The sequence below is a fragment of the Saccopteryx leptura genome, chromosome 12 (assembly GCF_036850995.1).
Source record: "Saccopteryx leptura isolate mSacLep1 chromosome 12, mSacLep1_pri_phased_curated, whole genome shotgun sequence".
NCBI classification, from domain to species: domain Eukaryota; kingdom Metazoa; phylum Chordata; class Mammalia; order Chiroptera; family Emballonuridae; genus Saccopteryx; species Saccopteryx leptura.
In genome coordinates, this window is record NC_089514.1 from 27,458,384 (window position 1) to 27,471,893 (window position 13,510).

Here is a 13,510-nt window from a genome sequence, read left to right on the forward strand (position 1 = left end):
GCACAGGCTGACAGCAGCGTGAGGCTGGCTAGACCCACACTGGAAACCCTCAGAACTGGATTCCAAAGCGTTCCTGCTAATGAAGAGAGGTAAATAAGAAAAAAAATACAATCACACATATTTCATTTGCTATCATGAAGACTTTTATTAATTTTTGGGGGAAAAGGGAAAATATAGCTCAAGCTAAAGTGGATATTAATTCAAATAAAAGGATTAAAACTATCTCTTAATTACTTTTAGGGATGGATGAACTTGGCCATATTTTGGTTTTATTGAATATCTCAAATGTTTTCCCAAACACCTGGAGTTTAAAAAATATAAGCTACCTTTTTCAGTTACCTTTGTTTTACAGATCTTGTGTAATTTATGGTAAATCCAAATGAAAATATTTTAATTGATTTGCAACTAAGAAAACATTTGACTTTGTGCTTTATCCTATTATTGTTTGAAGTTTAGTTTTACAAAAGTCTAAGTCATCTAGAAGTTTTATGTGTAACAGAAAAGCACTTGTTTTCAAGAAATAAAGGTTTTGCCATATGAACATCACACTTATTATCAAAGAGGGAAAAGAAATATTTAATATTTAAAAGAATGCATATTATGTATGATCATGTTGATACAGTTTTTGACATTATCTATTGGTTTGTATAAGAATGCAATGCAACCTTTCCAAATATCCTCTGAGTCTATCAGGATTTATGAAATAAAGGCTTTTAAATAAAATTTTAATTAATTTCATTTTATGTGATATAGTTAGGAGACATCATTGTTATGACATTTACCCACTTTTTAAAGAATAAACCTGAATAAGATTTTTAAAAGTATGTGTTTAATATAAATGTTATGTTATATGGAATGTAATACAGTGGGAACTTTGTTAAGTAAATTTATAAACATCTTACTTTCAATATACAGTGTGTCCGTAAAATCATGGTACACTTTTGACTGGTCACAGGAAAGCAACAAAAGAAAATAATAATGTGAAATCTGCACTAAATAAAAGGAAAACCCTACTAGTTTCTGTAGGATGGTGTGGCAGCCTGTGTGCATGTGCAGATGATGATGTAACACCGTGTATACAGCGGAGCAGCCCACGGCCATGCCAGTCAAGATGTGGACGGTACAGAGGAAAGTTCAGTGTGTTCTGTGGCTCGCTAAATTCGAATCCGTGACCAAAGTGCAACATGAGTATCGGCACGTTTATAATGAAGCGCCACCACATAGGAATAACATTGCTCAGTGGGATAAGCAGTTGAAGGAAATTGGCAGTTTGGTGGAGAAACCCGTTCTGGTAGGCCATCAGTCAGTGACGAGTCTGTAGAGGCTATACGGGACAGCTACCTAAGGAGCCCTAAAATATCTGCATGAGCCCACATCAAACTGCACTGAATAGGTATGAAACTGGGAGAGTTTTCCTTTTATTTGGTGCAGATTTCACATTTCTATCGTCTTTTGTTGCTTTCCTGTGACCGGTCAAAAGTGCACCATGACTTTACGGACACACTGTATTAATATAGTAATACACACACACACACACACACACACACACACATTCTTAAAAAACATCAGCAATAGTGGCTTTCAGTATGACTAAAACAATTGCTTTTTATCCTATCCTGAGGCCTCTTTCAAAAATGATTTTTGCTTCACTGAGCCATTTTTGTCATCATTTCTCTTACTGTGGGGACTTATTTGCAATTTTATTAAAGTACAGGAATGCACCCCCCTTCTCTGTGGGGATACATTTCAAGACCCCCAGTGGATACCTAAAACGATAAATATAGTGCTGAATCTTATAGATGTTATTTTTTCCTATACATGTATACCCATAATAAACTTAAATGCCTTTGCCATTTATCTGAGCACTTACCATGTACTATGGCTATAACATTTGCAGTTTGACAGCAAAACAAACAGGATTAGTACAACAGCAAAAACTAGAACACATTTCTTCGTTCTTCTTCACAATATCATGGATAGAAGATTCTAGCTTCGTGTAGCAACCACAACATGCAGATTTTTTTCTTCTTTCTCTATTAAGTTGAGAACTTTTACCTTTTCACTTAAAGGAAGCAGTTTACAACTTCTTTTGGCATATCCAAATTATCACTACTCTTGTGCTTTGCGGCCGTTATTAAGTAAAATAAGCATTCTTTGAACACAAGCACTGCAATACCATGACAGCCGTTCTGATAACCCAGCTGGCTGTAAGTAACTAATGGGTGAGTGGAGTCTACAGAGTGGGGATGATAAAGGGTGATTCAAGTCCTGGGCAGGAGGAACAGGGATGGCAGGTGATTTCATTATGTGGCGTGGAATGGTGCACCATTTAAAACCTATGAATTGTTTATACCTGGAATCTTCTGTGTAATGTTTTTGGACTGCTGGTGACCACAGGTAACTGACTCCGTTTGTAGCTGCAAAGGAGGGGGGGGGGCTGCTACTGTACTGACTGTATAGTCAGGGATCAGAAGAGTCTCCATCTTGCTGGCAATAATGTTTTTGTCTGCAAAGAGCCTTCCCAACTGCCACTACAGTAATCAAATTCATAGTTCATACTCTGTGGCTTTCCACTACAAACACTGTATTGTAAATTTCGGCAAGAGGTAGCTGTTGCAGGCCATCAAAAACAGCATCAATGGTGCATTTTTATTTGGATAGAAAAAAATGTCATTTTCACTAATTTTCGTACTAATATACCCTGAAGTATTTTATGTAGTCTGATGTAGTTTTCAAAGGGAAAAATGTTATATTTTATAAAAAAAATACATTTTTTATGTATTTGGAGACACTAAAAGACTAGGCTTAACTAAATTGTGGTAGGTTGTCTAATTCTGAGATGAAAAAAAAGCACCAAAAAAAACTTTGGTGGTCATTATACATACAACCCCACCAAGAGGCATCCCTAGCATTGGGGTCAGGGTATTTCTTTTAAACACTCAACTAAGTTTCCTTAGACTGCCCATGCGACTTGAACATAGCAAACAAACCCTTAGATCTGCTATGAACGAGCTATGGTGTTGAATTTCTAAAATCCAATTCTAAAACTCCAGCAATCCTTCTAGAGAGAATACGTGTGCAACTACCACAAAATTTCTTGAATAAACTTGAAGTCAAGATATGCTAAGGCTTGATGAAGTTAAGGGCAGTTGACTGACTCCTTTTGATTTTTCTTAAAAAAAAAAAAAATGCATCTCTTCCCTTAGAATTTGGGCACATAACCTTATTATTTTATTCAAAAAATGTTCTCTTTAAACATATTCTATATTGTTTCTACAATTTGGCTTTTAAGAAATTACTTTGAGAGATCTTTTGACGTATTGATAACTTCACTGTTCTGTTTTGCTTTGTTTTTAATTACGGAATGGATTGACCTCTCAAATAAAAAGAGAAACTTTGAAATTAATAATAAATTGCTAACGACTGCTAAGGATATAGGAAATTTGGAGAAGTCAATGCAATGAGCTTCCTAGTGTGTGCTACTACAAAGGTGACCATTAAAATGTGCTTGTGATATTTGATCTATCTTATATTAATTTTCCTCTTTTTATAACAGCTTCTCTTGCCTTACATCTTTTTGCTATGTAGAGTCTCAAGGGTTTTTTTATGCCTTTTTTTTTCTGCATCTCCTCTATACTGCAATTTTGGAGTATTTTCTGAGTGAGTTTTCAATCCCTAAACTTAAAACACCATAATGTCTCTTACTGCTTTTCCAGAAATGCTATTTTATTTGGCCCATACCACTCAAGACAGGTTCAATGAAACTTGGAACTGCTGAAAACATTCACTAATCTTTTATTGCTATTTGCAGTTGGAGGTAGTTGTTACATCCCTTTCCCACTCCACTTGGTGAAAATTAAAATTGACAGAAACAATTTCAGGAAGGAAAGTGGAAAAACTGAACAAAGAAGTTGAAAATATATATCCTCTTTTCTTACATTGAGCTCCTGTACGTTGTTATAAGTTTGTTTCTATTTTAATGATATTTTAAATATATGAAGTACACACATTCAAAATGCAACAAGGAAATCATGTAAATTACCACTTAGAATGATAAGATAAAAACAGTTTGGGGTAGTTCATTATTTACAGACTATGTGTGAATCAATTGATTCTCAAGAGCTTTGGTGATAAAAAGGTAAAATTAATGTACATGAATTGAAAAGAGTTTTAAATTTACAGTACATTAAAACCTAGAAAATACTTTGTTTCCCCATGGTTTTTCAATAGTGTATATCAAATAACCTTAAAACATTATAATGTAACAGATATTTCAGCATTACTCTAATACTTTCATACCTGTGCACTGAGCATATTGCCTTAACTCTAAGTGACAGACATGGTTGACTGAGAAGACATTTAGTGGGTGATTCTCTTGCTTCAGGGCTTCATATCCAGATGTTATTTCTTTCCACTAATAATCTACAACAGAGGTTGCAAACTGGCACTCTCGCAAACAGTTTATAAACAGGCTTGTGATGGTTTGCCATGCACAATGTATTAACATTTAGGACATTTAACCTCTTCATCTGGATGTTCTGCGTTGCTTAAAAATAAGTGATGGCAACACTGTACTCTAATTCCTGCAAGGTGAGGTTGGCAATGTAGTTCTTGCCTTATTCACATAAAATATATTTCATTACATTTGTCATGATCCCCTCTACTCCTTATGTTTTATAGCTGACCAGCTTCATTTGTATTAACAACCTGGTCCTTCAGGCATTCAATTTAAAACTTGCACAAAAGGTCTGACTTTACCAAAATCCCTCTTAATCTTGAAGTCTACAGAGAACATTGGTTTTTTTCTGAGACCAATAGGGGACTAGAATTGACTCCTATATGGGTTTGGGGTGATGTTTTGAGAACAATGGGTTTGAATTTTGATGATACCTAATGTCTTCTCCTATTACAAATGTTCTATTAATATCTGTTTTCCAAGAGTGAAATGAAAGTTCAAGGCAATATAACCCACCTATACACATAATTAAGAAAATATACTTCCTGTAGTATTAATGAAGAAGGATTAAAGAAGTTGAATGTAAATGCTTGCTGATGATTACATTAGGAGATGTAATTTAGGCAAGATAGTAAGAAGTCAGGAAAATCCCTTGGCAAATGGAATGGAGAAACTGAGACAAATAGCTGATTCAAACTATTCTCATCCAGCACCTTAACTCACCTGCCTCTTTCTCCCTTTCATGGACATTCCCTTAACCAGTAAGACATCAGAACAGTAAGTTCTGATCAGCATCAAATAGTCTTAAGAACAAAGCTTCAGGTCAGTTGACCACAGAGACAGAGTTTTGACCAAACTAGAGATAACACCTAAGCCTCAGTTGTGCTTCAGCTCCAGGTCCAGAAAGTAGTAAAACCAGATGAAGCAAGGTCATGGCTGACATCAGGACCGCATACAATGACCAATGATCCTGTAGGGCCTAGCCTACCACCAACCAATCATTAGAGGCCATGACCACGAATGGACACATCTGGAAAGCAGATGAATATTCTATTGCGATCCTCCCTAGACCTCTTCTAAAACTCTTGTTTTTAGAAAACAGATGAAAACCCTTGAAACAAAGAACCCAAAGCACACTCTTGTTCTCGAGCATGCCCTCCCTCACCTTTCCTCCCTTCTTTCCTCGGGCACATATCTTTGCTTTTCTTTCCCATAAGCTTTAAAAGTTCCCAGGAAACTTAAATCTAAGGGAGCAGCTCATCCTGGGCTAATGCCTTGAACCCATCTCCAAGGGCCCTTCTTTTGCCTCAGTAACTTGTTTTCTTCTGCCTCTGTGCTAAATAAACTTCCTCTTGCGCTAGAGTTCTTGGCTCTGAATTCTTCCTTTTCCAAACTCAAGAACCGAGATTGCTGAACCAAGAGCCCACATAGCCATTAACATAATGAAGCAGTCAGATATTGTACACCACTGAAGGGATTTTCTGAGATTATGAAAGCTGTGACTATAGACTGACCCAAGTGCATATGTTTGACGACTCTAATTGCAAAAAGGATATCATATACCAAAACAAGATTTTTCTGACACAGAAATGATATGATTAAAAAATTTCCAAGTAAATAATTATTTAAAACAAAATGCCCAAATTTCTTTTATATACATAGTAGTAAATACACATGGATAATATAATTAAAACTATGCAGAGCTGCTGCTGTGTACACAGATGTAACAGTCTGTTCATAAGGTCTTAGGTTCAGCTAGGTGTAAACAGACATTTCACTGTTATGAATGTCTGTTACCTGGGGAACACTTAGAAAGTCAGGAGGAATCTAGAGTAATGCTTTGTTCTGAAAGGCTTTCCTTCTTAGAGGATATCTAACATCCCCAAGCAAATGTAAACCCTGCCCCAACTAAATGCCAACAGTGCCTTCCAAATACTGAGCCAACAGAAACGAAATAAAGCTACAGACATTTCCAAATGTCTACTAGGGAATAGCATAGCCTTTGATGTGAAACAATTGTCTGATGTGAACAAATTTCCAGAACTTCTGGGAAAATCTAACCTGAAAAATGAATGGCTGACTAAGTTTGAACTGAAAGAGAAGACATTTTTTCTTACAGAAATTTTTCTTGTAGTTTACAAACATTAAATTAATGTGCTGATACATTTACAGAAAAAGTCCCTTTTTGTGATAGACAAAGAGAGACAGAGAGAGGGACAAATAGGGACAGACAGACAGGAAGGGAGAGAGATGAGAAGAATTGGTTCTTCATTGTGGTTTCTTAGTTGTTCATTGGTTGCTTTGTCATATGTGCTTTGACCAGGGGGCTGCAGTAGAACAAGTGACCCCTTGCTAGCGATCTTGGGCTTAAACCAGCAACCTTGGGTTTTGAACCAGTGACCTTGGGGCTCAAGCCAGTGGCCATGGGGTCATATCTACAATCTCACGCTCAAGCTGGTGAGCCCACGTTCAAGTATGCAACCTCGGTGTTTTGAACCTGGGTCTTCTGCTTTCCAGTTTGATGCTCTATCCACTGCACTACTGCCTGGTCAGGCTATAGGAAAACTTTATCAAAATTTTACCCATATCACTTTATGAATATTAAGCTCAAGATGGATGTTTCTGACAATTTTTTATGTATCAAAATATATGTTAAATCATTTTAATAGGGCATTCTGATCTATTTAAGACATTTCTAAGTGGAACACAGCAAATATGCTGCATTTATTTTGTCCCTAGTCCTAGAATGCTGTCTTTTTGTTCAAATAAACAGATTTGTAAACTTTATAAAAATCTAGGCCTGACCTGTGGTGGCGCAATGGGATAAAGCCATCGACCTGGAACACTGAGGTTGCCGGTTCAAAACCTTGGGCTTGCCTGGTCAAGGCACATATGGGAGTTGATGCTTCCTGCTCCTCCCCCTTCTCTCTCTCTCCCCTCTCTCTAAAAATCAATCAATAAAATATTAAAAAAATAAAAAATAAAAAAAAATCTATTTTCATTTACCATTTGCTCAGAGTGGTACATTTTCTTTCTTCTATACATAATAAGGGAATTACCAAATAATAAACATTGCAGTAATTCAGTTGAAGAAAATTTGCTACCCATATCTTGTGGCTGTTGTGAAATCCTTCACTTTCTAACATCTTCAAATCCTTCTATGATAAGTGTCATAAAATACACCATACCGCTGTGATTCCTTTACTACTTTCTAAGCTGTCATCTTAGCGTCAGTTTTCCTCTGGGAATGTGGTCTAAAGATGGTTTTGCCAAACATCATAGTAAAACTTTAAGTGCCTAAAACCATTCACTATGAACACAGGGTAAACTGGGTTATGTCGGAATGACAGTAGATTCATTTGCAAGTCCCCTGAGACAGTTATTTCAACAACTTCACTTGAGCATGTACAGTCAGCTCCCAGCTGCAGAGGGACCTTCAATGGCCTCATTATTGTGTCTGAGCTGAAGTGTGTCCTGCAGGAGGAGATCCAGAGTCGGCCTTCCGGCTCATCTGCAGTTTGAGCTGGTTCAGCAGCAGCAGCGGCAGAATCCGGGAGGCAGGATGGCATCAGCTCTTAGGTGACGGAGCTCTGCTTCGTCCCTAAATCCCGAACGAATAGCAGTCTTTGCCCTTTGAGGCGCACGGAATTCTTTTGAACTCCTGTTGGATTCAGGGATCACAGGGATCAGCTGGACTCCTGGAAGCAGGATATGTTCATTCAGAGGCAGCAGCTTTGGCAGCCAAAGAGGATTGTCAGAGCCTATTTTCCTTTTAGCAGCAGGAGTAAGTACTGTAAAGAAACAGGGCTCAGGGAGGCTGCAAGAGGCATAAACAGTGTGTAATCCACTGAATGTGCTGGGAATTATAGAGCAGGGGGAACAGGACCACAATTCTGCTGATCCGACGTGGGGGAGGGGGAGACGGGCGGACCTCTGCACCATGCAGACTATTGTTTTTTAGAGCTCCTGTCCAGTTGTTATAAATGTAATACCCTTGATTTACCAACAGAGAAAAAAAAGTGGAAATTTTTATCACTGAATTCTGAACAGCTACATCTCTTTCTTCACACAGTGGAGGGCAAATAGGTTTTCAGTTGTTTGTATGGAAAAAGCATGCAGGTTATGATTATTACAGTAGCTTTATTAACTCAGAAGAATGTCACAATGGCACTTACTAGATTGTGCCTAAGTGCCTGTGCCTTTGTGACATTCTTCTGAACTAATAAAGCTATTGTAATAATCATAACCTGCATGCCTTTTCCATTCAAACCACTGTAAACCTACTTTTGCCTACTCTTGTATTACCAAATCATGTCACATATGCAATCTATTAAATTACTTAGAAAATAAGGGTGAGGGGGAAGGTTGTAGCTTAATAGCTAAAATCAAGCAAGAAACAAAATAAACAAAGAATAATGCTGGGGGTAGCAGGGGTGCTACTGCTTTACGTACAGGAGAGAAAACACACTTCGGAGAACTGACTCGACTATTGTGTGAAATATGAAATGTTTTTCCAGGGATTTGTATTAAAGCCAGGATTTGACTCTGAGTAGACTTGTAAACTCTCTGGGCAGGAATACGTAAAGAAGACTATCATTAATCATGGGATATTTATGCTAAGGAGCACTGTTTTCTTCTTCTTTGTCATTTGTTTAATGGCCCACACAGCAGGACTCCTGAAGGCACGTGTCCCACCCCAGCACACTGTCTCCCCATGCTATTTGCCAGCACTACCCAGAAGGACACTGAATGTAGGAAATGGCAACAGAAAGAAGGCCTTGGCCAGACATAATACTTGCAGCTGCGTTTCTGTTTCTGAGAAACCTCGGATTTGCCAGCCCTCCGTGGCAGTGTGTTCAGAAGAGCAGGATTTGGCGTGGCTTTCTTCCTGTGGAGGAGAAGAAATGGCAGGAACTACATTATTACATTTTAAAATTGCCCTCTTATTTCCCATTGAAAGGACAAGATTTCAGGTTATTCCTTGAGATATTAAAATAATGAACAACAATTAGTCAAACCTTGTAAAAAATGGTTTTGTATGTGGTAATATTTGTCAACGCAATTGTGTCATTTAGGTGCAAAGGTTCCTTTTACTTATTTTGATGGTATGACTTCCCATTTCCAAACATTTTATCTTAAAGAAAGCGATATTAATGTATACCCCTTATAGCCTTAGTCTTAGAAACAAAGACATTTAATCAAAAGATAGCATAATGTTTGATTTATTGATAAATTTTGACATTTTGAACTATCACACTTATTTTTTCCCAAAATTGGTGGAATTTTTTCTTTTATCTAATAATGACTATATTATGCATGGTAAACCCAAACTGGGTCTAGGTAGCCAATATATATAAATTTTTGCTCAACTCTATAACCATTCAAATATATGAATTCCAAAAGAATGTGAACTACTGGACATTGGCAAGGTGTTTCCCAGTAACTAAATTAGTAAAATTTGACACTGTGGTTTAGCCATTTAGCACTTAGCTACTTTGTAATTTTCAAAGCCAAGGAAAGCAGAAGATGAAAGACACAAATGCCTCATTTTGCTTCCCCTTAACCCCAAGGAAATGAATTAGTAACTAGAGATGACAAGCTCTTAGACCACAGAATATAGAATTGTGGTTGCTTTTAAAAGAAATCTCAGATTGCTAGATGTTGGGCAAATAGTTTGAAAAATTTTATTTTTTGAGTTTGCTTACTTTTATTGTTACAAGATGGCACTGGTCAGGGCCAGGTATTTGTTGTCTTTGAAGTGGCAAATTACCTTCCTGCTCGGGAAGGGCCATTGTTTGCTAATGTTTGCTGGAGGAGAGGTTTTCCCCGCCAGAAAGTTTTGAAAAGAGAGAGAAGAAGGAAGAGGCAGAAAGAAGCCATGTTTACAGAGTGAGAGCAGAGAGAATACAGAGTGCTGAAGAAGAAGCCAGTTGGTGCAGAGAGAGAGAAAGTGTGCAGACGGGGAACCAGAGCTGAGGGGCTTTGGGAGCCCTACTGAGGTTGATAGGAACCTTTGATTCTAGGAGGAACCAGAGAAGATTCTCCTGGTTGTGGAACCGGAGAATGTGTCAGGGCTTTGTGAGCCCTGAATGCCCTGTGTGTTTGCTCGTTGGCTGGTACAGAATGGCCCGCTATCTTCTGGCTCCACTATTTCTTTACTCTCTGCCTGAATTCAATGGGAACCTGTATGTGCGTGGCCGTAATGGCAGCAGCTACAATATTATTGATACATTTGGGCTTCAGAAACCTATATTCTATATTGAGTGATGAAAAGACACCTAACATTCCTATTTTAAACATGTTTTTCCTAGAGTTTACCTGATTGGATTGTAAATATAATTTTAAAATATTTGTTCAGTAGGCATTTTTTTTTTTTACCATGTATTATACCAAAGGCTAGAAAAATGAAGAAGACAGGCTCTCTGCCAGGAATGGAACAAGAAAGGTACTAAAAGGTAAAATGCATTTTGCTCAATAATAGAAATACAAATAATGTACAATGGGTAACCAAATAAAAAACCATTAATTTCAACTAGTTTAATTTTAGAAGGCTTCATGAGAATTTGACATTTGTGGTAAGCCTGAAGAGGTGGTGAGATTTTTTTTTTTTTTTTTTTTTTTTTCTGAAGCTGGAAACGGGGAGAGACAGTCAGACTCCGGCATGCGCCCAACCGGGATCCACCCGGCACGCCCACCAGGGTCGACGCTCTGCCCACCAGAGGGCAATGCTCTGCCCCTCCAGGGCGTCGCTCTGTTGCGACCAGAGCCACTCCAGCGCCTGGAGCAGAGGCCAAGGAGCCATCCCCAGCGCCTGGGCCATCTTCACTCCAATGGAGCCCTGGCTGCGGGAGGAGAAGAGAGAGACATAGGAAGGAGTGGGGGAGGGGTGGAGAAGCAGATGGGCGCTTCTCCTGTGTGCCCTGGCTGGGAATCGAACCTGGGATCTCTGCACGCCAGGCCGACGCTCTACCACTGAGCCAACCGGCCAGGGCCGGTGGTGAGATTTTTGTAAGGGAGAGAATCATGAGTAAAGACTGCATTATTAAAACTTACACTGTAGACTAGACGACTGAATTATAGAAGGCATTTAGAGGATAACAGAATAGCTTTGAAAACACTGAGCATGAGTTGTTTAGTAGATAATTATCAGTAAAATCCAAATAGAAATACAATATACCTACTGGTTAAAATACATTTTGAGAGACAACATGACATAAGGGAAAGAAAGATTATGGATCTCAGAAAGACCTTGCTTCATATCCTGTCACTTCCACTCAACAGTGAAACATTTCTTAACCTCATCAAGCCTCAACTGTAAAATATGTCAACTGTAAAACCTATATAACCAGTTAGTGATGAAGATTTAACTGAGATACAGGATATGAAATAGGCTGATACTGGGTCTGGTATTCAATAAATGGCAGCTGCTATTATCATTACTGTTATTGCCTGTATTCTTATAATGTAGTTGAAGACAAGGTTGGAAGCATAGTTTGTGGCTAAATGTTATGGAGAGAAGTTCAAGTTATGCTAACTGTATTGTAAATTAGAAAATCTATTTTGAAGAAAGCTGTAATACAATAAAAGCAGCTCTAGAAGATTCATTCAAACAGTATGAAATTTCTGATGAAGGCATGGATACTAGTGAGGAGGTTACAAATATACTTCTCACAAAAATCAGGGGATATTTCAAAATGAATATGAAGCGATAAAATATCTCCTAATTTTAGTGAGAAATATAACAGCCTAAGGGTGATTAGTAAGAAAGTCAAATATAGCCCAGAGATAGAAACTACTGACCATTGCACTTGTCTATGAGAAGATAGAGAGTTTAAGATGTTAATTGTATGTGCATTGTGAGGAACTAGGAGCAAAGGAAGAGTCAATACTTCCAAGGACAGACAATGTATTCATTTTACCTTTACTGTCTGAGGTGTCCGGTGATCTGAAACCAAGGTTTTGAGCAGAATAAAGATGTGATGCAAATTTTGGAGTTATCAGCACAATTGCAATCATAAAAGTGGATGCCATTTCCTAGGAAGACAAAATATTGTGAGAAGAGAAGTGGCTAAGGGTAGAAACTTGAGGAATACTAACATTTTTTTAAAAAGGCAGAAGATGAGAAAGAAAAAGGTTTAAAGAGAAAGCTTTAGTCCTCAAATATCTTTAGTTATAAGCACCATACTTTAAGAGGAATCTGAACCATTGGAATAACTTTAAGAGACTATGAAGAGACTTAGAACACAAGAAGATAGTAAAGAATATTAGAGAGATACAAACTCAAGAGGCTATAAAATCTTGGAGGACCACTGGAAGAGACACTTGGCTGCCTGCTCCTTTCCCTCCTTCCCTCGTTTCTTTTCCTTTATCCTCGCTTATCTTTCTCATTTTTTTATGTAGCCAGAAAAAATAGAGTTCTAATTTAGGATTCAACAAGGAAAGCTGAGCCAGGTCTGCAGGTGTAATACATCTACTAAGCTACAAGTGGCCACTGACCTGGAGTAACACGTGTACTACCACTCAGACTCTGTCTTGCTTGCTGTGATTTGGGGGCTTAAATATTCAAAAAGTACATCAGTCTAATATAATATATATTTTTTTTAATTTTAATTTTTTATTTATCCACTTTAGAGAGGAGAGGGAGAGACAGAGAGAAGGAGGGGAGGAGCTGGAAGCATCAACTCCCATATGTGCCTTGACCAGGCAAGCCCAGGGTTTCGAACCAGCGACCTCAGCATTTCCAGGTTGACACTTTATCCACTGCACCACCACAGGTCAGGCTAATATAATATTTTTAATATGGTAGAGCATCATATATTAAAATCCCTTAGTTTTCTATTTTCGTCCACACGGACTATTAAATATATGCCATTGTAATCATATAAACAGATTATATAATTATATCTATGCCTGTTTTCTACTTTATACAATTATTTGATTGTAAAACATGAATATTTTTATTTTATTTTGATTTATTTATTGATTTTTAGAGAGAGAGAAAGAGAGACAGAGACAGAAAAATTAATCTGTTCCTGTATGTTCCCTGACCAGGGG